This window comes from Triturus cristatus, chromosome 5_2 (genome assembly GCF_964204655.1).
Source record: "Triturus cristatus chromosome 5_2, aTriCri1.1, whole genome shotgun sequence".
NCBI classification, from domain to species: Eukaryota; Metazoa; Chordata; class Amphibia; order Caudata; family Salamandridae; genus Triturus; species Triturus cristatus.
The window spans coordinates 794,622,592-794,644,999 of NC_140588.1; the positions used below are offsets into that span (position 1 = coordinate 794,622,592).

The 22,408-nt window shown below is 48.6% G+C and overlaps 2 long non-coding RNA genes across 2 annotated transcripts; one reads left to right on the forward strand and one right to left on the reverse strand.

The window, feature by feature from the left end:
* Positions 1-4,311: 4,311 nt before the first annotated feature.
* On the reverse strand, positions 4,312-4,833 carry LOC146829276 (uncharacterized). The gene is made up of 4 exons (XR_014961947.1): positions 4,757-4,833; positions 4,574-4,665; positions 4,442-4,492; positions 4,312-4,348 (listed from the first exon to the last, which is right to left on the reverse strand). It is a non-coding gene; the product is annotated as an uncharacterized LOC146829276 (long non-coding RNA).
* A 1,611-nt stretch (positions 4,834-6,444) lies between these two features.
* Positions 6,445-6,799, forward strand: LOC146829277 (uncharacterized). The gene is made up of 3 exons (XR_014961948.1): positions 6,445-6,537; positions 6,619-6,669; positions 6,763-6,799. It is a non-coding gene; the product is annotated as an uncharacterized LOC146829277 (long non-coding RNA).
* The last annotated feature ends 15,609 nt before the right edge of the window (positions 6,800-22,408 follow it).

Here is a 22,408-nt window from a genome sequence, read left to right on the forward strand (position 1 = left end):
ATCCTTCCGGGGTACCCGATGGGAGGTCATGGCTACCTCGTAGGCTCGGAACCACTGCTGGATGTCGTCGTTTTTGTAGTATTCCTTGACGACATCCTTGGGGATATGAACCTTTGGTTCGGTTGGTGGCAGAGCGTCCCGTGCCCCGGGGGTGCTGGTCTCCCCCGTTTTGGATTTTAGCTCGAGTTCCTTGAGGCCCCTCTCGTGCTCGAGGGTTAGCCGTTTCTCTTCTAGTTCTCGATGCCGTTTCTTTTCTTCGATTTCCTCCTGCAGCCGTAGTTGTTCCAAGGCTAGTTTCTTCTCCGCTAGCAGGAGTTCACCGTCCAGCCGGAGTCGTGCGAGGTCCATTTCGTGTGTCCGGACCCTCTCCCGTTCTTGCATTTCTTCGGGGGATAGGCCGGCTTCCGGGATGCTTCGCCCTCCATCTGTCGGGGTCATGGTTGGTGGCAGGTTTCCGCCCCGGGCCGAGGTCCCTTCGGCTCGGGGTGGAGTGGTCTCGGATTCTGCCCAGGCTTTCAGGGCTTTCTGCATTTCTTCCTTGGTGCCCAATCCTGTGGTTGGGATCCCTTTGTCCTTGCAGAATTGTTTCAATTCTTTGTGGGTGTATTCTTCCAACCTTTCTTGCTGGAAGGTTGCGGCCACGGTTGTTTCTTGGCTGCTCATGGTTCTCTTTCTTTTTCCGTCTGGTTAGGCAGCGGGTGCGTTACTCGCCTGTACGATTGCGTCTGGCTCGAATCCCGTCGCTGGCCACCAAATGTTGGAGGGAGGACCACCGGGGGGGGTCAGGGGGACCACTCCGGGGCACCTTCCTACCGCAGAGTTCTAGCCGAGCGCCGCTGAGAAGCCTCCTAGGGGAGGTCTTTCTCCTAAGATCGTACTAGGCCCAGTAACACCACCACACAGGACTCCGTGTCAGTTGCTTTATCTAGGTATTTTATCAACAGTAGCACATTCAAGATATTTACAGGGGGATCGAGAGATCCAGCAAGAGTCTCAATGTCTTTGTAGGGACAGGGTAGCGGGAAAGTCTTAGTACCAGCCTGGTACGGGGAAGGCTCTGCGCCAGACCTTGCGTTAGGCCGAAGGAGGCTCCAGGGACCGGAGCGGCAGGTGCTGGTCTCAAAGCAGCTCGGACGTGGAGAGCCGCGACGGTGTCTGTAGGGCTCGGGTGGTAGTTCCGCTTGGGTCGAGCCGCGACACAGTCAGCAGGGCTCCGGTGGTAGGTCCGCTTCGGTCAAGCCGCGACGAGGTCAGCTGAGCTCTGATGGCAAGTTCAACAAGGTCAGGCCGCGACAGCGTCAGCAGGGCCCCAAAGGTTCGTGAAGGTCTTTAAGCACGGTGGAGCCGCGACGTAGTCAGCAGGGCTCAGAGCGTGGTTCCGGGATGAGTCTTTCTCCGTAGGGTCAGCCGCGATCCGATCAGCAGGGCTCTTGACTCCGGGATACAACTACCGTCTTGTTGTCGGGTCGCCCCAGATATAGGTCTGGAGCCCTTTGATGTCCGGACCCTTGCGCCCGGGGGGGGCGGAGAGGCCGGGTCGGGAGCGGCCAGACGCCCAGCAGGAGAGGCGCCAGGCCCAAGAGAGCTGTGGGGCGATCGCACCTAGGTGTGGAAGGACGGTTGGGGGTCGCATCGATACTGCCCTCCGCCGGGAGTGGGGAGGTGCTCACGTGGTATCCCCCGGGCCAGGGGTTGGTGCCCTGATGTCGGGCCTCGCTGGGACCGAGGCCGGGTGGAGCGGGGTCACGTAGGCGGTGACGTAGAGTCACGTACAATCCAAAATGGAGGAGCCCCGAGGTGCATGGGACCTCGTGCGGCTTAGCGAGGGGGAACAGGACCACGCCACGAGGCCGGCTCCAACAGTACTCATACGTTGATGATATTTATCTCACGGACGACGAATTATGGCCGCATTTTTGCAGAGTGGACCGCATCATTATTTTGTTTGCGGACTACGGTTACAAATTTAACTTTGCTAAATCACACATCGCATATACAGTGTTGTTTTTGGGCTATGTGCTCAATAATGAAGGTATGGGCTTAGCGCCTCACCTCCTGGAGAAATGCGCACATTTGCGACCTTCGACAACCCTGAAAAAACTTCAGTCTTTGCTGGGATTTTTTAACCTTGGGCGGTCTTACATTCCCAGCGTATCAAGCCTCTTTTTGCTTTGATACAACCTACATTTTCAAAAGTCTGCTGGCTTCCGGATTCTTGAATCTAAATACTTGTTAACATGTGATAACCACACTAACCTGGTGATACGAATCTTACCAGGCGCAGTGGGTTTTACTTACCTAACGTTTAATAAAGGTGACACAGTACCTATTGCTTACAAATCACATTTGTACACTTCTGCCGAATTGCGATTTTCCACTGTTGAAACAGCTGTACAGATGGCGATCCTGAAGGAACTTGCACTGGCACAGGGGAAGCGCATTTTGGTAGTAACACCATTCCGTGCACTTGAGGCAGTGACAAAGGCAAGTGTACCAAACTCTAAAGCTCTGCACCCCCGTTGGATACAATGGGCTACCTCTTTGACATCTCCAGATGTTATGTTTATCTTTGACTCCTCTCTTCAGACTCAGGAGTTCTTGCAGTATGAATTTGTTCATCCTCCTCCTCTGTCAATGCGCCCACTTGAGGAGTACAATTGTATCATTTACACCGATGGTTCAGCGCAACCGGCCACCGGGTCTCAACATGCTTATTCGGCGGCCTGTGCTACTGTGGCAGGTACCATAGTGAACGGTGAGTTTAAGTCCATTGTTGTTCTTACGCAGGCGCTAGGTGATTGTACCGCCCAATTGGCTGATCTGCGCGCGTTGGTGCTTGCTCTCGAGTTTGCGGATCCTGAAGTGACTAATCTCATTGTAAGTGATTTTTATTACTGTGTTTAGTCTTTTAATGGCAACTTATTCTTTTGGTCTCAGAATGACTATCGCGATTCCAAAGGCAACGCAATTAAGCATAAAATGCTTTGGGTTCGAGTGGCAGATCTTAAACAACGTCTGCCCCTCACACATGTTATACATACTCTTGGCCACCAGTGTGTGGGAGCACACGCTGTCTGTAATAGTTTGGCTGATGAAGCAGCCAAATCAGCAGTAGCCACGTGTTCAGTTGCAGCCGTTACAAGATCCATGACTAAGATAGATAATGAAATTTGGCAGCTATTGCTGCTACTGAGAAGGGTGGTAATTACCTGCAAGGATTCCCTTCAAAGTACTCTTAACATTTAAGTCCCGACCAACTTCCTTATGTAAGAATAAATGACGTTGGCGATCGGCTGATTCCCAATGCGGACCGCAAACTTTCTTTGATAACAGCTGCACACGAAGGCTTGGCTTCGGCCTATGCTGGCGGGTCTCCGACAGTTTCTATCTTGCAGCAACGTTACTGGTGGCGGGGTTTATATAAACAGACTCGTAATTATGTACTGTCTTGTGACATTTGTCAGTAGATTAAACCATCTACAGTTACACGTCCACCACAAACACAGCTATGCATTCCTAATAAGCCTTTTGGCTGTGTATATTTTGATCACTGTGGTCCATTTTCTTCAGATGCTGCTTATAAAAACATTTTAGTTGCAATTGATTCGTGCACACGTTTCATTTGGGTTTGGCCACAACACAGTGCTGACGCTCAAAATGTCATCAGGGATTTCCGTGTCTTTGTGGGATTTTTTGCCTGTGGTACCTTCCATTCTGACCAAGGTCCATCGTTCGCCTCTAAGGCGTACAAGGATGCAATGGGGTCTTTGGGGGTGCTGATGTAGTTTTCGTCTCCATACAAGCCTGAGGGCAACTCAATTGTGGAGGGAATGAACCGTGACTTAAAGCAATCCTTAACGTGGAAATAGGTGGTGAGCGCACTCGTTTTAAATTATAGAACTGATTTTGTAGCGGTAAGCGTGCAAAATTGCCATGTGCTTGCGTAGCACGTGAAATGAATGAGGGGGGTGGCCTAGTATGAATATAACTAGGACTGCAATATGCACTGCTATATAGTTATTTCAAACATTTAATTCTTTTTTCATCAATTGACAGTGATCATATACATTTTTTTAAATATGAATTTCAATAGTTACAGGATATACATGATCATTCAATGTATATACATTTGTACACAATTGTTAAACGATAATAACAAATCAAATTACAAAACATGCACCCAATGCATTTCGGGACATTCATGGTCCCTTCATCAGGGGTAAACTGTAAGAAGAAAAGGAGAAGGTATCAGAATCTTGCACATTGCGTGATCAGTGGATAGTAGTTTGAACTTAAAATTAGGTATACGATACCTTTTTTGGTGTTCGCTAGTGAGCGTGTTCATTTTCTAAAAAATAGCATGAAAGTGGAAGTTGAGGAGAACTTGTCTCTCTAATTGTTTCATTCAATTCAAAGCGCATTAAAATACCCAAATTCATACCTGGTCGGTTGTATGTGGTTCTGTATTGCGTGGTGTGGCACAATATCAGGTCTGCGAAAATAATAACTAAGTTTTAGCTATACTGTATGGAAAGTCACAGGTGGTAAACGCTATAACTAAAGCGAAGCTCACCTTGATTGAAAAAGTGCGAATGATGCGAGAACCGTTTGACTTCGAGGGAACCAAGGCCAGAAATAAATGTGGACCGTTACCTATGAAATTGTCTGAAATAAAAAGAAAGAGCCGTACGTTTCAACTAAGGGCAAAGATTAGACCCGTTTCCAACAATAGAAGTAAACGGGGAGATTTGCTTACCGGGTCAACGGAACAGAATAACGTTGCAAGTTTCCGCAAGTGCTCTCAACCGCGGTGTACTAACTGATCAGTTTCCAGGAAGTTTAACGTCACGCCGTAGGCGTAGACATTAAAGAAAGACTCAGTGCTTGTCAACAATGAGATGTAAAATCATAATCAGTGTTCTGAAATCGACGATAATAAACTTTTTTTAACGAAGATTAAAGCATGTGAATATTCCGAGTTTGTGCTAGGAATTAAAAAGATGTCGAGCATAACGCGATAATCTAGTGTAAATAGAAGCTTCTCAATAAAGTTATGTGCCGAAAAAAAAGGATTCTCATAATGGGAAACTAAGCAAGATAAATGAATGTTATTCTGTGCTGTGGTATCCACTATATGGGTTCTAACCTGTTATTAAAGGATTTTTGCACATTATTCCACATCATTCAATGAAATACATAGGTGATTTACATGTTTACATAATTCCGACCTCTTTAACTGAGTACATTATTAATTTTCATGTAAACATATTAATTTTCATGTGAACATATTAATAGTAATTAATCTAAAACAAAGCTTATGGTACCATAATCATAACCGTTAGATGTGGTAATGTATAGAATATCGGGTATGGGATGAATGTGGGTTAAATGCGTTTTAAATGGGGGTAATTTCAAAATGAGTTGGGATCCCAAGGTGGGGTCTGATTATCAAATAATAATGTTTATCTAGAGAAAGCAAGCCATCTCGAATTTATCATTGAGTCCATGCGGAGTAAGGGTTTTAAGTTTCTTGATTCAAAATGCTTCTCTTTGTAGTAGATACTTAGAGTTGTCGCGATCTATGCGCTTTGGTACTTCTTCAATGATTTGGAATTTCAGTTGGGCAATTTGATGTCGTGATTCCTCCCAATGTGTTGCTATGCTTGAAGTCGTGCTTTTGGTGCGTATTTTGCTTTTGTGTTCTGTTAATCGAATTTTCATTTTTCTCTCAGTTTTGCCGACGTATAGTAATCCGCATGGGCACTTAATGGTATAGATTACGTTTTCAGAATTACATGTTGTACTGCTATGTATCTTAATCTTTTGGCCTGTAGATGGATGCAGTAAGATATCTCCTATGATCGCGTTGTTGCAATGAATGCAGTTCCAACATTTTTGGGTACCTTTGCTTGGTTCAAGAGAGAGAATGATGTGGAATAATGTGCAAAAATCCTTTAATAACAGGTTAGAACCCATATAGTGGATACCACAGCACAGAATAACATTCATTTATCTTGCTTAGTTTCCCATTATGAGAATCCTTTTTTTTCGGCACATAACTTTATTGAGAAGCTTCTATTTACACTAGATTATCGCGTTATGCTCGACATCTTTTTAATTCCTAGCACAAACTCGGAATATTCACATGCTTTAATCTTCGTTAAAAAAAGTTTATTATCGTCGATTTCAGAACACTGATTATGATTTTACATCTCATTGTTGACGAGCACTGAGTCTTTCTTTAATGTCTACGCCTACGGCGTGACGTTAAACTTCCTGGAAACTGATCAGTTAGTACACCGCGGTTGAGAGCACTTGCGGAAACTTACAACGTTATTCTGTTCCGTTGACCCGGTAAGCAAATCTCCCCGTTTACTTCTATTGTTGGAAACGGGTCTAATCTTTGCCCTTAGTTGAAACGTACGGCTCTTTCTTTTTATTTCAGACAATTTCATAGGTAACGGTCCACATTTATTTCTGGCCTTGGTTCCCTCGAAGTCAAACGGTTCTCGCATCATTCGCACTTTTTCAATCAAGGTGAGCTTCGCTTTAGTTATAGCGTTTACCACCTGTGACTTTCCATACAGTATAGCTAAAACTTAGTTATTATTTTCGCAGACCTGATATTGTGCCACACCACGCAATACAGAACCACATACAACCGACCAGGTATGAATTTGGGTATTTTAATGCGCTTTGAATTGAATGAAACAATTAGAGAGACAAGTTCTCCTCAACTTCCACTTTCATGCTATTTTTTAGAAAATGAACACGCTCACTAGCGAACACCAAAAAAGGTATCGTATACCTAATTTTAAGTTCAAACTACTATCCACTGATCACGCAATGTGCAAGATTCTGATACCTTCTCCTTTTCTTCTTACAGTTTACCCCTGATGAAGGGACCATGAATGTCCCGAAATGCATTGGGTGCATGTTTTGTAATTTGATTTGTTATTATCGTTTAACAATTGTGTACAAATGTATATACATTGAATGATCATGTATATCCTGTAACTATTGAAATTCATATTTAAAAAAATGTATATGATCACTGTCAATTGATGAAAAAAGAATTAAATGTTTGAAATAACTATATAGCAGTGCATATTGCAGTCCTAGTTATATTCATACTAGGCCACCCCCCTCATTAAAGCAATCCTTGACAGCTTAGGTACTGGCAGGAACTGGCTGGCCCACTTGTATGGTGTGCAACATGAACTTAATAACCTCCCTAGACGATCTCTGGGTGGGTGGACCCCATACGAAATGCTCTTTGGCATTTAAAATGTTTGTTCCAGACCTTGATGGTCTAGACATGGCGGCAGCTGCTGCAACCTTTGACGTAGATCATCATTCTACTATGTTTCAGGACTTGCAAGAGACCCGTGACAATCTTGCAACTGAACATTTACCTTCTGCCACTGATGCACCACGGCAGATTCCGGTGGCCGGCTGGCTACCCAAAGTTGGAGATCTGGTCCAAGAGAAGGTGGAGAACAAAAAATTATTTGGCCCCTCTTATCGTGCACCGGTTCCAATGCTTGGTGTGAAGGGTACTCATACAGTCTTTTTACCTCCACTTCCTGGGCGCAAAGACAACAGATACATCTCAGTGGACAATGTCAAACTACAACATCTGGCCAATTCTGAATAGTGTAACACCTGCTGTATCGTGTCCAGCAATTTCAAGGAATCCTGTGGCTGGCTCAGCTGACACCGCTCAAAATGACATTGCCATTGAGATGAACTCTGTTACTGGTCACTTGCTAATCCCGCCAGCTTCCCCCTGCATAAGGAAACTGAATATGCTTATCCGACAAACGGGTCATTTTTTTTTTTTTGTCCTCATTACCCAGATGTATACCAATCAGAAGCCAATGATCACTTCCCGACAGCGCCTCAAGTGATCTTTTGACAACCAGGCATGATACCCTCTACACCATTGCCTTCTGTACTCGACCTTTGGTATCCTAAACCAGCTGGATGGCAACCTCCAGGGTTTATTGGCAGTACAGTGGAGAGGGGGTTAATCATTGGACTTAGTTGGTTAATAACTGTGCCCACTCCTCGTAAGAAAGCCAGAATGCATTCCGCTTACATTTATGTGTTCTGTCCAGCTTATTAATGTATTTAATTGAAGCCAGCCATTCTGTTGCCCTAGGGGAAATTTCTTTGACCCAGTTTTTACAAATCTCCCTCCGCGCCAGCAGTATTAAAAGAAATATCAATTTTCTCGAATTATTTGGAAGAGATCTATAATTCTTTGTAAGCCCAAAAAAAAACATTAATTCGCTCACCTCGAATACTTCCCCAAGTATAGAAGAGATCGTATCACTTACTTCCAGCCAGAATCCTTGAATCTCCGGACAAAGGAGAAACATATGAATATCATCACCTCTTTCCTTTTTGCATTTCGGACATCTAGCTGGTGTTCCACTCCCCAGTTTAGACAATCTGAACGGAGTCCAATAAACCCTGTGAAGACAGAAGAGGTGGTTCCTCCTTAAATTTGCGGGCCGAACTGTGGTATATAGTAAATCACATGATACTTGCCATAGATCTTGAATCTGTTCTCCTGGCAAGCATTTCTCCCACAGCTCCGCTGGCATATTAAAATCACCATCCGCAATCTCCATTAGTAACCAGTAGAGTTTTGCAACCTCTCTTTTCACAGGTCCCCTAACTAAAAAAAGCTCTTCCAATTTATTAGATAGTCCTGCTCCACAGCCGTCAGTGAGACTCCAACTCAGCATTTGCAAGTACTTGAATCTTGAAATCTGACCATTAGACAGTGTTTGGATCTCTTCCCAGGGGATTAAGGACCCTCCCCTTATCAATTGGCTCCACTCGGTAATTCCTGCGTTCTTTAATGGATGTGCCATACAGTCTCTTGTCCATTCTGGGGATCCAGGGGAGTTGAAAATTGGCGCAGACCCACTATAATAGCTAATTTTTAATTCTCTTCTAATTTTATACCATGTTTCCGCTAGACTCCGTAAACTCTTTAAACAAATTTTTTTAAAGAAACGCGGATCACCATATTTGTATATAAAACCATATTCTCCCCCTTTTATATTTTTTAGCATTGCTGTATACATCCTTCCTATTTCTGAATCCTCTGGTCCCTTAAATAGCGCTTTTCCACCTTTTAGTAAAAAGACCCTGGCATAGTATATTAAATCTGGCAACTTTAGGCCCCCCTTCTCATGTTTACGTCTTAGTTTTTTCCACGAAATACGCACACCTTTAGAGGCCCAAATAAAACTAGATATTTTAGATTGTATTTTTTTTAGCCACTCATCTTTAAAGGCCAGTGGGATATTCTGGAAGAGAAAAGTAATCTTGGGGAGGATAGTCATTTTAACAATGTTAATTCTTCCATAGATAGATAGAGGCAGGTGGGACCGTCCCATAAGTAATTTCCCTATATCCTTGTTGACCCTTTGGAAATTAAATTCTGGGATTTGCTCTATTTTCTCCGTGATCTTTATACCCAAGTACCGCATTTCTTTTTTAACACAGTTGTCTTGCGTAGTAATATTCCAGGCCATAATGACAGTTTTCCTCTGATTGATTTCATATCCTGAGATCTTTCCAAATCCCTCTGCTAACTCATACACTTTCGGGAGTGCGGAACTGAGGTTGGAGGTATAAACCACCAGATCGTCTGCATATAACCCCACTTTTTTTCCCCAACTCCTGGAACAAAAGGGGAGTATCTCCTCATGCTTCCTGATTTTTTCTGCCAAAGGTTCAATGTATAAGTTGAAGAGCAGGGGGGATAACGGACACCCCTGTCTCGTCCCTCTAAAAATATTGAATTTTTCCGTTAGCCTCCCATTTATTAGGATTTTTGCTGTAGGGTTTTTGTAAATTTGTCTTATGGCCCTGCAAAAATTTCCTCCTAAATTGGACAGAGTTAATATTTCATTTAGGTACGACCAGTTCACCCGATCGAATGCCTTGGTTGCATCCACTGTAATGACCGCTAATGGCGCGTTTTCTACTGTAGCTAAATCAATAGCGCCTATTAGGCTGTATGTTAAGTCCTTGATATTCCTTCCTCGTACAAACCCCTTTTGATCTTCATGGAGGAGTACTTCGGCTACTCCGTTAAGCCTATCTGCTAATATTTTTTAATAGATCTTATAATCCGAATTTAGCAGTGAGATAGGTCTATATGAGTCGCAGCAGTCCGGTTTTTTATCGGGTTTGAGAATCAAAGTCACTATGGCCTCATTCCACGAGGGAGGAATCTCTTCACCCTTTTCAAAAATGGCCATAAATAATTCGCTGATCGCAGACAACAAATATTTGCCTAATTTCTTAAAGACTTCCAAGGGCAGCCCATCAGGCCCCGGTGCCTTACTTGATTTTCCTGATTTTATGGCATTTTCTATTTCTTCTTCTGTAATTGTCTCATTAATAAGGCTCTTTTCGAGTTCCGATATCCGATGAGGGAGTTCTTGCTCAAGCCAAGTTGATACCCCTTTCCCTGTTATACAAAGATCCTCCTTATATAGTTTCTCATAGTAATTTAGCAGCGTATCCTCTACATTAGCCCCCACTATAGATGGTCCTCCAGCATTGTCATGATTAATTTCTTTTATGAAACTTCTGGCCTGGTCGCTTTTTATTTTCCAGGCAAGTAGCTTGCCACAACCCTCCCCATAATTAAAATGGGCCCACTTGCTGGCTTGCCATCTCTCTTGCAGCCTTCTTTCTATTACCAAAAATAAGTCCACTTTAAGGGTTTGGATCTCTAGTTGTCCTGCTTCATAATCTACTTCCTGGCATTGTATTTTATGTTCCAGACACTGGATTTTGTTTTCTATACTGGTAATTTCCAACCTTCGCTGTTTATTTTTATATAACTGAATTGCTGTAAACCTGCCCCTTAAAAAAGCCTTATAGGTATCCCAGACTATCCCTACTGGGGCACTGCCTAAGTAGGGATAGTCTTACGACGGCCTGAATCTGGACAGGCCGTCGGCATTGGCGTGGTCGTTGCCGGGCCGGTGTTCCACGGTGAAGTCCATCCCTTGCAGCGAGATGGACCATCGCAACAACTTGGGGTTCTCGCCCCGCATTTGCATCAGCCACCGCAAGGGCCGGTGGTCAGTTTGGACTCTGAAGTGGGTGCCGAAAAGGTAGGGCCGGAGCTTCTTGAGAGCCCATACCACGGCGAAGGCTTCCCGCTCGATGGTGCTCCACCTCTGTTCTCGTGGCAGCAGTCGGCGGCTGATGAAGGCCACCGGTCGGTCGTGGCCCTCGGTGTCCATCTGGGAGAGGACCGCCCCGACCCCGTACTCCGAGGCATCGGTCTGGACCACAAATTCCTTACTGTAGTCAGGGGCCTGTAGCACAGGGGCAGCACACATAGCCGCCTTGAGGGCTTCAAAAGCGGTCTGACAGCGGGGCGTCCAGTGCACCGCCTTGGGCTGTTTCTTGGAAGTGAGCTCTGTGAGGGGCCCCACAATACTGCCATAATCCTTAATAAATCGCCGGTAGTAGCCTGTGAGGCCTAAGAAGGCCCGGACAGCGGTTTGGGTTGCGGGGGGCTCCCACGCCTGGATGACATCGACCTTTAACTGGAGGGGCGCCACCTGGCCACTCCCCACCTGGTGGCCCAGATAGGTCACAGATCCTTGACCGATCTGGCACTTGCTGGCCTTAATCGTGAGCCCGGCCCTTTGGAGAGCGGCCAGGACTTCTCGGAGGTGGCCTAGGTGCGCGGCCCAGTGGTTGCTGAAGACGGCAATGTCGTCGAGGTAGGCCGCGCTGAAAGCTTCCAGCCCGGCCAGGACCTTGTTCACCAGCCTCTGGAAGGTTGCCAGGGCGTTCTTCATACCGAAGGGCATCACCCGAAAGTGGTAGTGCCCATCGGGGGTGGAAAAAGCGGATCGTTCCTGGGCGCCGGGGGTGAGCTTGATCTGCCAGTACCCAGCGGTGAGATCAAAGGTGCTTAGGTAGCGGGCGGCCCCTAAGCGATCGATCAGCTCGTCTGCCCGTGGCAGGGGGTGGGCATCGGTCTTGGTGACTGCGTTCAGGCCCCGGTAGTCTACACAAAATCTGAGTTCCGGGGGGGTGCCGGGGGCGGTGGCCTTCGGCACCAAGACCACAGGGCTGGCCCACGGGCTGTCGGATGGCTCGATGACTCCGAGGGCGAGCATCTTGGAGACCTCGGTCTGTATGCAGGCTTGGACTCGGTCGGGTACTCGGTAGGCGCGGTGTCGCACAGGGGGGCTGTCCCCGGTGTCCACGTCGTGGACGCACCAGGGGGTCACCCCGGGCGTGAGAGAGAAGAGGGCAGCGAAGGGTTGCAGCAGCTTTCGGCAGTCATGGCGCTGTTCGGGTGTCAGGGTGGCGGAGAGGTGGACGCCCTCCAAGGAGCCGTCTTGGCCCGAGGACCCCAGGAGGTCTGGTAGGGGCTCGGAGTCGCTTTCGCCCCCATCGTCGGTAGCCAGCAGCAGGCTTAGTTCAGTTCGGGCAAAGTGGGGCTTGAGCCGGTTGGCGTGTAGGACCCGGAGGGGGTTCCTCGGGGACTCCATGTCGATCAGGTAGGTGACGGGGCTCTTCCTCTCGACCACCTTGAAGGGCCCGGTCCACTTGTCCTGCAGGGCGCAGGGGTCCACGGGCGACATGACCCAGACTTGCTGGCCCGGCTCGAACTCGATGGTCGAGGCATTTTCGTCATACCAGCGTTTCATGTCTTCTTGGCTGGCCTCGAGGTTGGCTTCTGCCAGGGCCCGGAACTTCCGAGTCTGGTTCCGCAGGGTCAGGAGGTACCGGTAGACGTCGGGGGGGGCATCTTGGACTTTCGCCTCCCAGCCCTCCTTGACCAGGCTGAGGGGCCCTCGGACGGGATGCCCATACAATAGTTCGAAGGGGCTGAAGCCCAGGGATTTCTGTGGTACCTCTCGATAGGCGAACAGGAGGCAGGGCAGCAGGACGTCCCATCTCCTCCTCAGGGGCTCCTCCAGGCCCTTGATCATCCCTTTCAAGGTTCTGTTGAACCGCTCGACCAGTCCGTTCCCCTGGGGGTGGTAAGGGGTGGTGAATATGTAGGTGACCCCACATTGTTGCAAGAGGGATCTCATGTACTTTGAAATAAAGTTCGTACCCCTGTCGCTCACCACTTCTCGGGGGAACCCCACCCTGGAGAAGATGCCCATCAGGGCCCGGCCCACCACTGGAGCTGTCACAGTGCGGAGTGGGATGGCCTCGGGGTATCGGGTGGCGTGGTCGACCAGTACCAGGATGAAGCGGTGTCCCAGGGCGGTTCGGGGGTCGAGGGGCCCCACGATGTCGATCCCTACTCGTTCGAACGGGGTGTGGACGGATGGAAACGGTTGGAGGGGGGCCTTGACTCGACCCCCAGTCTTTCCGTTAGCTTGGCAGGTCGGGCAGGACCGGCAGTGGTGGTCCACGTCTCTCCGCATTCGGGGCCAATAAAAATGGGTCACTAGGCGGCCGTAAGTTTTGTCTCGCCCGAGGTGTCCGGCGAGGGGCACGTCATGCGCCAGGTTCAGGAGGAACTCTCGGAATCGGAGGGGAACCACCAACACCCGGCCGGCTCCCAGTTCGGCGACTTTCTGCTCGCTATACAACAAGTCATTGTCCCAATAGATCCAGTGGGTTCCCGTGGGGTCCCCCGAGGCCTGGGCGGCCGCTTGCTGTCGGGCCCCTCGAGGGACGGGCAGGCCTTCTGCTCTTGCTGGAATTGTTCGCGGGTGGGGCCCCCGTCGTGGCGCCACTGGGCCAGCTCGGGGATCTCGCTGAGGGAGGCGGCCTCGTCGGGGGAAAGTTCGGGGGGTCCGGCCTCATTGTCAGGTTTCTCCGTGCCGGATGAGGGTGGCAGTTCTTGACTCGTAGGCTCGTCGGGGGCCGCGGCAGCGGCTGGTTGGGCGGTCATGGACCGGGTGGTGGCGCAGGCCCACTCGGGCAGCCCTAGCATCCCCAGATGCTCTCGGCGCTCCACCTGGGCCCAGGGGGAGCTCTCTAGGTCATTCCCCAGGAGGCAGTCCACCGGGGCGTCGTCGCGGACAGTTACTTTTAGAGTGCCTGACACTCCTCCCCACTCGAAGGGGATCCTGGCCATCGGGCACATGCTTTCGGTGTTGTCTGCAGTCCGGACAGGGCATAGGACATGCGGCAGGATTTGTTCGGGGGTCACCAGGTGGCAGCGAACGGCGGTCACACTGGCCCCAGTGTCCCGGAGGGCTTCGGCCCGTTGTCCATTAATGGTGACCCACTGCTGGTACTTCTGGGTGTTGCATGGGAGGGCAGCTCGGGGCACCATTTCTCGGGGCCCCAGGCATACGAGCGACATGGCAGCTGGTTCCCACTCGGGGGTCCCGTCCTCGCGGCTTTCCTCCTCTTCCTCTCCTTCCCCCAGGGCTGCGCCGGCTATTTGTCGGGGAGGGGGCCCAGTGGTCCCGTTCCGTCGGTTCACGGGGCAGGCTGGGTCGCTCGCATAGTGGCCTGTCTGTTGGCAGCCGAAGCAGGTCACTGTTGGTCGGGTCCAGGCCTGGCGATGGGGGTCCCTCTCCGGACCATGGTCGGGGACGTGTGGTTGGCGGCTTGGCCTCGTGGCGGGCTTCTGGGCGGCCCGGCCGGGAATTCTCGACTGCGGTGGGACCCCCCTCCCCCGCCCCGCTGGCGAGGAGGTCCCGTGGTACTCCGTTGGTAGTCCCCCACGGGGTTCCGGGGGACCCGGGTGTTGACCCATCGGTCGGCTTCGGCGGCGAGCTTCCGGGGCTCGGTCAGCTTACTGTCCAGGAGGTGTTGCCTTAGTTCCACAAAGCAGTTGTTGGCGAGGTGCTCCCAGACAATGAGGTCGAACAGTTCGTTGTACGAGGTGAACTTGCTCCCTTTTATCCACCCTTCAAAGGCTCGGCTGAAGAAGTCCACGTATTCGACCCATGTGGTACCGGGGAGCTTCTTGCAGTCCCGGAAGCGCTGCCGGTACATCTCGGCTGATAGTCCGTAGCGTGTGAGTAGGGCTTCTTTCATGTGGTCGTATGATGTCATCACCGCGTCGGGGAGTTGCAGCAGGGTATCCCGGCCCTCGCAGAGGAACCTCCCCCATAGGCCGGCACCCTAATCCTTCCGGGGTACCCGATGGGAGGTCATGGCTACCTCGTAGGCTCGGAACCACTGCTGGATGTCGTCGTTTTTGTAGTATTCCTTGACGACATCCTTGGGGATATGAACCTTTGGTTCGGTTGGTGGCAGAGCGTCCCGTGCCCCGGGGGTGCTGGTCTCCCCCGTTTTGGATTTTAGTTCGAGTTCCTTGAGGCCCCTCTCGTGCTCGAGGGTTAGCCGTTTCTCTTCTAGTTCTCGATGCCATTTCTTTTCTTCGATTTCCTCCTGCAGCCGTAGTTGTTCCAAGGCTAGTTTCTTCTCCGCTAGCAGGAGTTCACCGTCCAGCCGGAGTCGTGCGAGGTCCATTTCGTGTGTCCGGACCCTCTCCCGTTCTTGCATTTCTTCGGGGGATAGGCCGGCTTCCGGGATGCTTCGCCCTCCATCTGTCGGGGTCATGGTTGGTGGCAGGTTTCCGCCCCGGGCCGAGGTCCCTTCGGCTCGGGGTGGAGTGGTCTCGGATTCTGCCCAGGCTTTCAGGGCTTTCTGCATTTCTTCCTTGGTGCCCAATCCTGTGGTTGGGATCCCTTTGTCCTTGCAGAATTGTTTCAATTCTTTGTGGGTGTATTCTTCCAACCTTTCTTGCTGGAAGGTTGCGGCCACGGTTGTTTCTTGGCTGCTCATGGTTCTCTTTCTTTTTCCGTCTGGTTAGGCAGCGGGTGCGTTACTCGCCTGTACGATTGCGTCTGGCTCGAATCCCGTCGCTGGCCACCAAATGTTGGAGGGAGGACCACCGGGGGGGGTCAGGGGGACCACTCCGGGGCACCTTCCTACCGCAAAGTTCTAGCCGAGCGCCGCTGAGAAGCCTCCTAGGGGAGGTCTTTCTCCTAAGATCGTACTAGGCCCAGTAACACCACCACACAGGACTCCGTGTCAGTTGCTTTATCTAGGTATTTTATCAACAGTAGCACATTCAAGATATTTACAGGGGGATCGAGAGATCCAGCAAGAGTCTCAATGTCTTTGTAGGGACAGGGTAGCGGGAAAGTCTTAGAACCAGCCTGGTACGGGGAAGGCTCTGCGCCAGACCTTGCGTTAGGCCGAAGGAGGCTCCAGGGACCGGAGCGGCAGGTGCTGGTCTCAAAGCAGCTCGGACGTGGAGAGCCGCGACGGTGTCTGTAGGGCTCGGGTGGTAGTTCCGCTTGGGTCGAGCCGCGACACAGTCAGCAGGGCTCCGGTGGTAGGTCCGCTTCGGTCGAGCCGCGACGAGGTCAGCTGGGCTCTGATGGCAAGTTCAACAAGGTCGGGCCGCGACAGCGTCAGCAGGGCCCCAAAGGTTCGTGAAGGTCTTTAAGCACGGTGGAGCCGCGACGTAGTCAGCAGGGCTCAGAGCGTGGTTCCGGGATGAGTCTTTCTCCGTAGGGTCAGCCGCGATCCGATCAGCAGGGCTCTTGACTCCGGGATACAACTACCGTCTTGTTGCCGGGTCGCCCCAGATATAGGTCTGGAGCCCTTTGATGTCCGGACCCTTGCGCCCGGGGGGGGCGGAGAGGCCGGGTCGGGAGCGGCCAGACGCCCAGCAGGAGAGGCGCCAGGCCCAAGAGAGCTGTGGGGCGATCTCACCTAGGTGTGGAAGGACGGTTGGGGGTCGCATCGATACTGCCCTCCGCCGGGAGTGGGGAGGTGCTCACGTGGTATCCCCCGGGCCAGGGGTTGGTGCCCTGATGTCGGGCCTCGCTGGGACCGAGGCCGGGTGGAGCGGGGTCACGTAGGCGGTGACGTAGAGTCACGTACAATCTAAAATGGAGGAGCCCCGAGGTGCATGGGACCTCGTGCGGCTTAGCGAGGGGGAACAGGACCACGCCACGAGGCCGGCTCCAACAGTACTCATACGTTGATGATATTTATCTCACGGACGACGAATTATGGCCGCATTTTTGCAGAGTGGACCGCATCATTATTTTGTTTGCGGACTACGGTTACAAATTTAACTTTGCTAAATCACACATCGCATATACAGTGTTGTTTTTGGGCTATGTGCTCAATAATGAAGGTATGGGCTTAGCGCCTCACCTCCTGGAGAAATGCGCACATTTGCGACCTTCGACAACCCTGAAAAAACTTCAGTCTTTGCTGGGATTTTTTAACTTTGGGCGGTCTTACATTCCCAGCGTATCAAGCCTCTTTTTGCTTTGATACAACCTACATTTTCAAAAGTCTGCTGGCTTCCGGATTCTTGAATCTAAATACTTGTTAACATGTGATAACCACACTAACCTGGTGATACGAATCTTACCAGGCGCAGTGGGTTTTACTTACCTAACGTTTAATAAAGGTGACACAGTACCTATTGCTTACAAATCACATTTGTACACTTCTGCCGAATTGCGATTTTCCACTGTTGAAACAGCTGTACAGATGGCGATCCTGAAGGAACTTGCACTGGCACAGGGGAAGCGCATTTTGGTAGTAACACCATTCCGTGCACTTGAGGCAGTGACAAAGGCAAGTGTACCAAACTCTAAAGCTCTGCACCCCCGTTGGATACAATGGGCTACCTCTTTGACATCTCCAGATGTTATGTTTATCTTTGACTCCTCTCTTCAGACTCAGGAGTTCTTGCAGTATGAATTTGTTCATCCTCCTCCTCTGTCAATGCGCCCACTTGAGGAGTACAATTGTATCATTTACACCGATGGTTCAGCGCAACCGGCCACCGGGTCTCAACATGCTTATTCGGCGGCCTGTGCTACTGTGGCAGGTACCATAGTGAACGGTGAGTTTAAGTCCATTGTTGTTCTTACGCAGGCGCTAGGTGATTGTACCGCCCAATTGGCTGATCTGCGCGCGTTGGTGCTTGCTCTTGAGTTTGCGAATCCTGAAGTGACTAATCTCATTGTAAGTGATTTTTATTACTGTGTTTAGTCTTTTAATGGCAACTTATTCTTTTGGTCTCAGAATGACTATCGCGATTCCAAAGGCAACGCAATTAAGCATAAAATGCTTTGGGTTCGAGTGGCAGATCTTAAACAACGTCTGCCCCTCACACATGTTATACATACTCTTGGCCACCAGCGTGTGGGAGCACACGCTGTCTGTAATAGTTTGGCTGATGAAGCAGCCAAATCAGCAGTAGCCACGTGTTCAGTTGCAGCCGTTACAAGATCCATGACTAAGATAGATAATGAAATTTGGCAGCTATTGCTGCTACTGAGAAGGGTGGTAATTACCTGCAAGGATTCCCTTCAAAGTACTCTTATCATTTAAGTCCCGACCAACTTCCTTATGTAAGAATAAATGACGTTGGCGATCGGCTGATTCCCAATGCGGACCGCAAACTTTCTTTGATAACAGCCGCACACGAAGGCTTGGCTTCGGCCTATGCTGGCGGGTCTCCGACAGTTTCTATCTTGCAGCAACGTTACTGGTGGCGGGGTTTATATAAACAGACTCGTAATTATGTACTGTCTTGTGACATTTGTCAGTAGATTAAACCATCTACAGTTACACGTCCACCACAAACACAGCTATGCATTCCTAATAAGCCTTTTGGCTGTGTATATTTTGATCACTGTGGTCCATTTTCTTCAGATGCTGCTTATAAAAACATTTTAGTTGCAATTGATTCGTGCACACGTTTCATTTGGGTTTGGCCACAACACAGTGCTGACGCTCAAAATGTCATCAGGGATTTCCGTGTCTTTGTGGGATTTTTTGCCTGTGGAACCTTCCATTCTGACCAAGGTCCATCGTTCGCCTCTAAGGCGTACAAGGATGCAATGGGGTCTTTGGGGGTGCTGATGTAGTTTTCGTCTCCATACAAGCCTGAGGGCAACTCAATTGTGGAGGGAATGAACCGTGACTTAAAGCAATCCTTGACAGCTTAGGTACTGGCAGGAACTGGCTGGCCCACTTGTATGGTGTGCAACATGAACTTAATAACCTCCCTAGACGATCTCTGGGTGGGTGGACCCCATACGAAATGCTCTTTGGCATTTAAAATGTTTGTTCCAGACCTTGATGGTCTAGACATGGCGGCAGCTGCTGCAACCTTTGACGTAGATCATCATTCTACTATGTTTCAGGACTTGCAAGAGACCCGTGACAATCTTGCAACTGAACATTTACCTTCTGCCACTGATGCACCACGGCAGATTCCGGTGGCCGGCTGGCTACCCAAAGTTGGAGATCTGGTCCAAGAGAAGGTGGAGAACAAAAAATTATTTGGCCCCTCTTATCGTGCACCGGTTCCAATGCTTGGTGTGAAGGGTACTCATACAGTCTTTTTACCTCCACTTCCTGGGCGCAAAGACAACAGATACATCTCAGTGGACAATGTCAAGCTACAACATCTGGCCAATTCTGAATAGTGTAACACCTGCTGTATCGTGTCCAGCAATTTCAAGGAATCCTGTGGCTGGCTCAGCTGACACCGCTCAAAATGACATTGCCATTGAGATGAACTCTGTTACTGGTCACTTGCTAATCCCGCCAGCTTCCCCCTGCATAAGGAAACTGAATATGCTTATCCGACAAACGGGTCATTTTTTTTTTTTTTGTCCTCATTACCCAGATGTATACCAATCAGAAGCCAATGATCACTTCCCGACAGCGCCTTAAGTGATCTTTTGACAACCAGGCATGATACCCTCTACACCATTGCCTTCTGTACTCGACCTTTGGTATCCTAAACCGGCTGGATGGCAACCTCCAGGGTTTATTGGCAGTACAGTGGAGAGGGGGTTAATCATTGGACTTAGTTGGTTAATAACTGTGCCCACTCCTCGTAAGAAAGCCAGAATGCATTCCGCTTACATTTATGTGTTCTGTCCAGCTTATTAATGTATTTAATTGAAGCCAGCCATTCTGTTGCCCTAGGGGAAATTTCTTTGACCCAGTTTTTACAAATCTCCCTCCGCGCCAGCAGTATTAAAAGAAATATCAATTTTCTCGAATTATTTGGAAGAGATCTATAATTCTTTGTAAGCCCAAAAAAAAACATTAATTCGCTCACCTCGAATACTTCCCCAAGTATAGAAGAGATCGTATCACTTACTTCCAGCCAGAATCCTTGAATCTCCGGACAAAGGAGAAACATATGAATATCATCACCTCTTTCCTTTTTGCATTTCGGACATCTAGCTGGTGTTCCACTCCCAAGTTTAGACAATCTGAACGGAGTCCAATAAACCCTGTGAAGACAGAAGAGGTGGTTCCTCCTTAAATTTGCGGGCCGAACTGTGGTATATAGTAAATCACATGATACTTGCCATAGATCTTGAATCTGTTCTCCTGGCAAGCATTTCTCCCACAGCTCCGCTGGCATATTAAAATCACCATCCGCAATCTCCATTAGTAACCAGTAGAGTTTTGCAACCTCTCTTTTCACAGGTCCCCTAACTAAAAAAAGCTCTTCCAATTTATTAGATAGTCCTGCTCCACAGCCGTCAGTGAGACTCCAACTCAGCATTTGCAAGTACTTGAATCTTGAAATCTCACCATTAGACAGTGTTTGGATCTCTTCCCAGGGGATTAAGGACCCTCCCCTTATCAATTGGCTCCACTCGGTAATTCCTGCGTTCTTTAATGGATGTGCCATACAGTCTCTTGTCCATTCTGGGGATCCAGGGGAGTTGAAAATTGGCGCAGACCCACTATAATAGCTAATTTTTAATTCTCTTCTAATTTTATACCATGTTTCCGCTAGACTCCGTAAACTCTTTAAACAAATTTTTTTAAAGAAACGCGGATCACCATATTTGTATATAAAACCATATTCTCCCCCTTTTATATTTTTTAGCATTGCTGTATACATCCTTCCTATTTCTGAATCCTCTGGTCCCTTAAATAGCGCTTTTCCACCTTTTAGTAAAAAGACCCTGGCATAGTATATTAAATCTGGCAACTTTAGGCCCCCCTTCTCATGTTTACGTCTTAGTTTTTTCCACGAAATACGCACACCTTTAGAGGCCCAAATAAAACTAGATATTTTAGATTGTATTTTTTTTAGCCACTCATCTTTAAAGGCCAGTGGGATATTCTGGAAGAGAAAAGTAATCTTGGGGAGGATAGTCATTTTAACAATGTTAATTCTTCCATAGATAGATAGAGGCAGGTGGGACCATCCCATAAGTAATTTCCCTATCTCCTTGTTGACCCTTTGGAAATTAAATTCTGGGATTTGCTCTATTTTCTCCGTGATCTTTATACCCAAGTACCGCATTTCTTTTTTAACACAGTTATCTTGCGTAGTAATATTCCAGGCCATAATGACAGTTTTCCTCTGATTGATTTCATATCCTGAGATCTTTCCAAATCCCTCTGCTAACTCATACACTTTCGGGAGTGCGGAACTGAGGTTGGAGGTATAAACCACCAGATCGTCTGCATATAACCCCACTTTTTTTCCCCAACTCCTGGAACAAAAGGGGAGTATCTCCTCATGCTTCCTGATTTTTTCTGCCAAAGGTTCAATGTATAAGTTGAAGAGCAGGGGGGATAACGGACACCCCTGTCTCGTCCCTCTAAAAATATAGAATTTTTCCGTTAGCCTCCCATTTATTAGGATTTTTGCTGTAGGGTTTTTGTAAATTTGTCTTATGGCCCTGCAAAAATTTCCTCCTAAATTGGACAGAGTTAATATTTCATTTAGGTACGACCAGTTCACCCGATCGAATGCCTTGGTTGCATCCACTGTAATGACCGCTAATGGCGCGTTTTCTACTGTAGCTAAATCAATAGCGCCTATTAGGCTGTATGTTAAGTCCTTGATATTCCTTCCTCGTACAAACCCCTTTTGATCTTCATGGAGGAGTACTTCGGCTACTCCGTTAAGCCTATCTGCTAATATTTTTTAATAGATCTTATAATCCGAATTTAGCAGTGAGATAGGTCTATATGAGTCGCAGCAGTCCGGTTTTTTATCGGGTTTGAGAATCAAAGTCACTATGGCCTCATTCCACGAGGGAGGAATCTCTTCACCCTTTTCAAAAATGGCCATAAATAATTCGCTGATCGCAGACAACAAATATTTGCCTAATTTCTTAAAGACTTCCAAGGGCAGCCCATCAGGCCCCGGTGCCTTACTTGATTTTCCTGATTTTATGGCATTTTCTATTTCTTCTTCTGTAATTGTCTCTTTAATAAGGCTCTTTTCGAGTTCCGATATCCGATGAGGGAGTTCTTGCTCAAGCCAAGTTGATACCCCTTTCCCTGTTATACAAAGATCCTCCTTATATAGTTTCTCATAGTAATTTAGCAGCGTATCCTCTACATTAGCCCCCACTATAGATGGTCCTCCAGCATTGTCATGATTAATTTC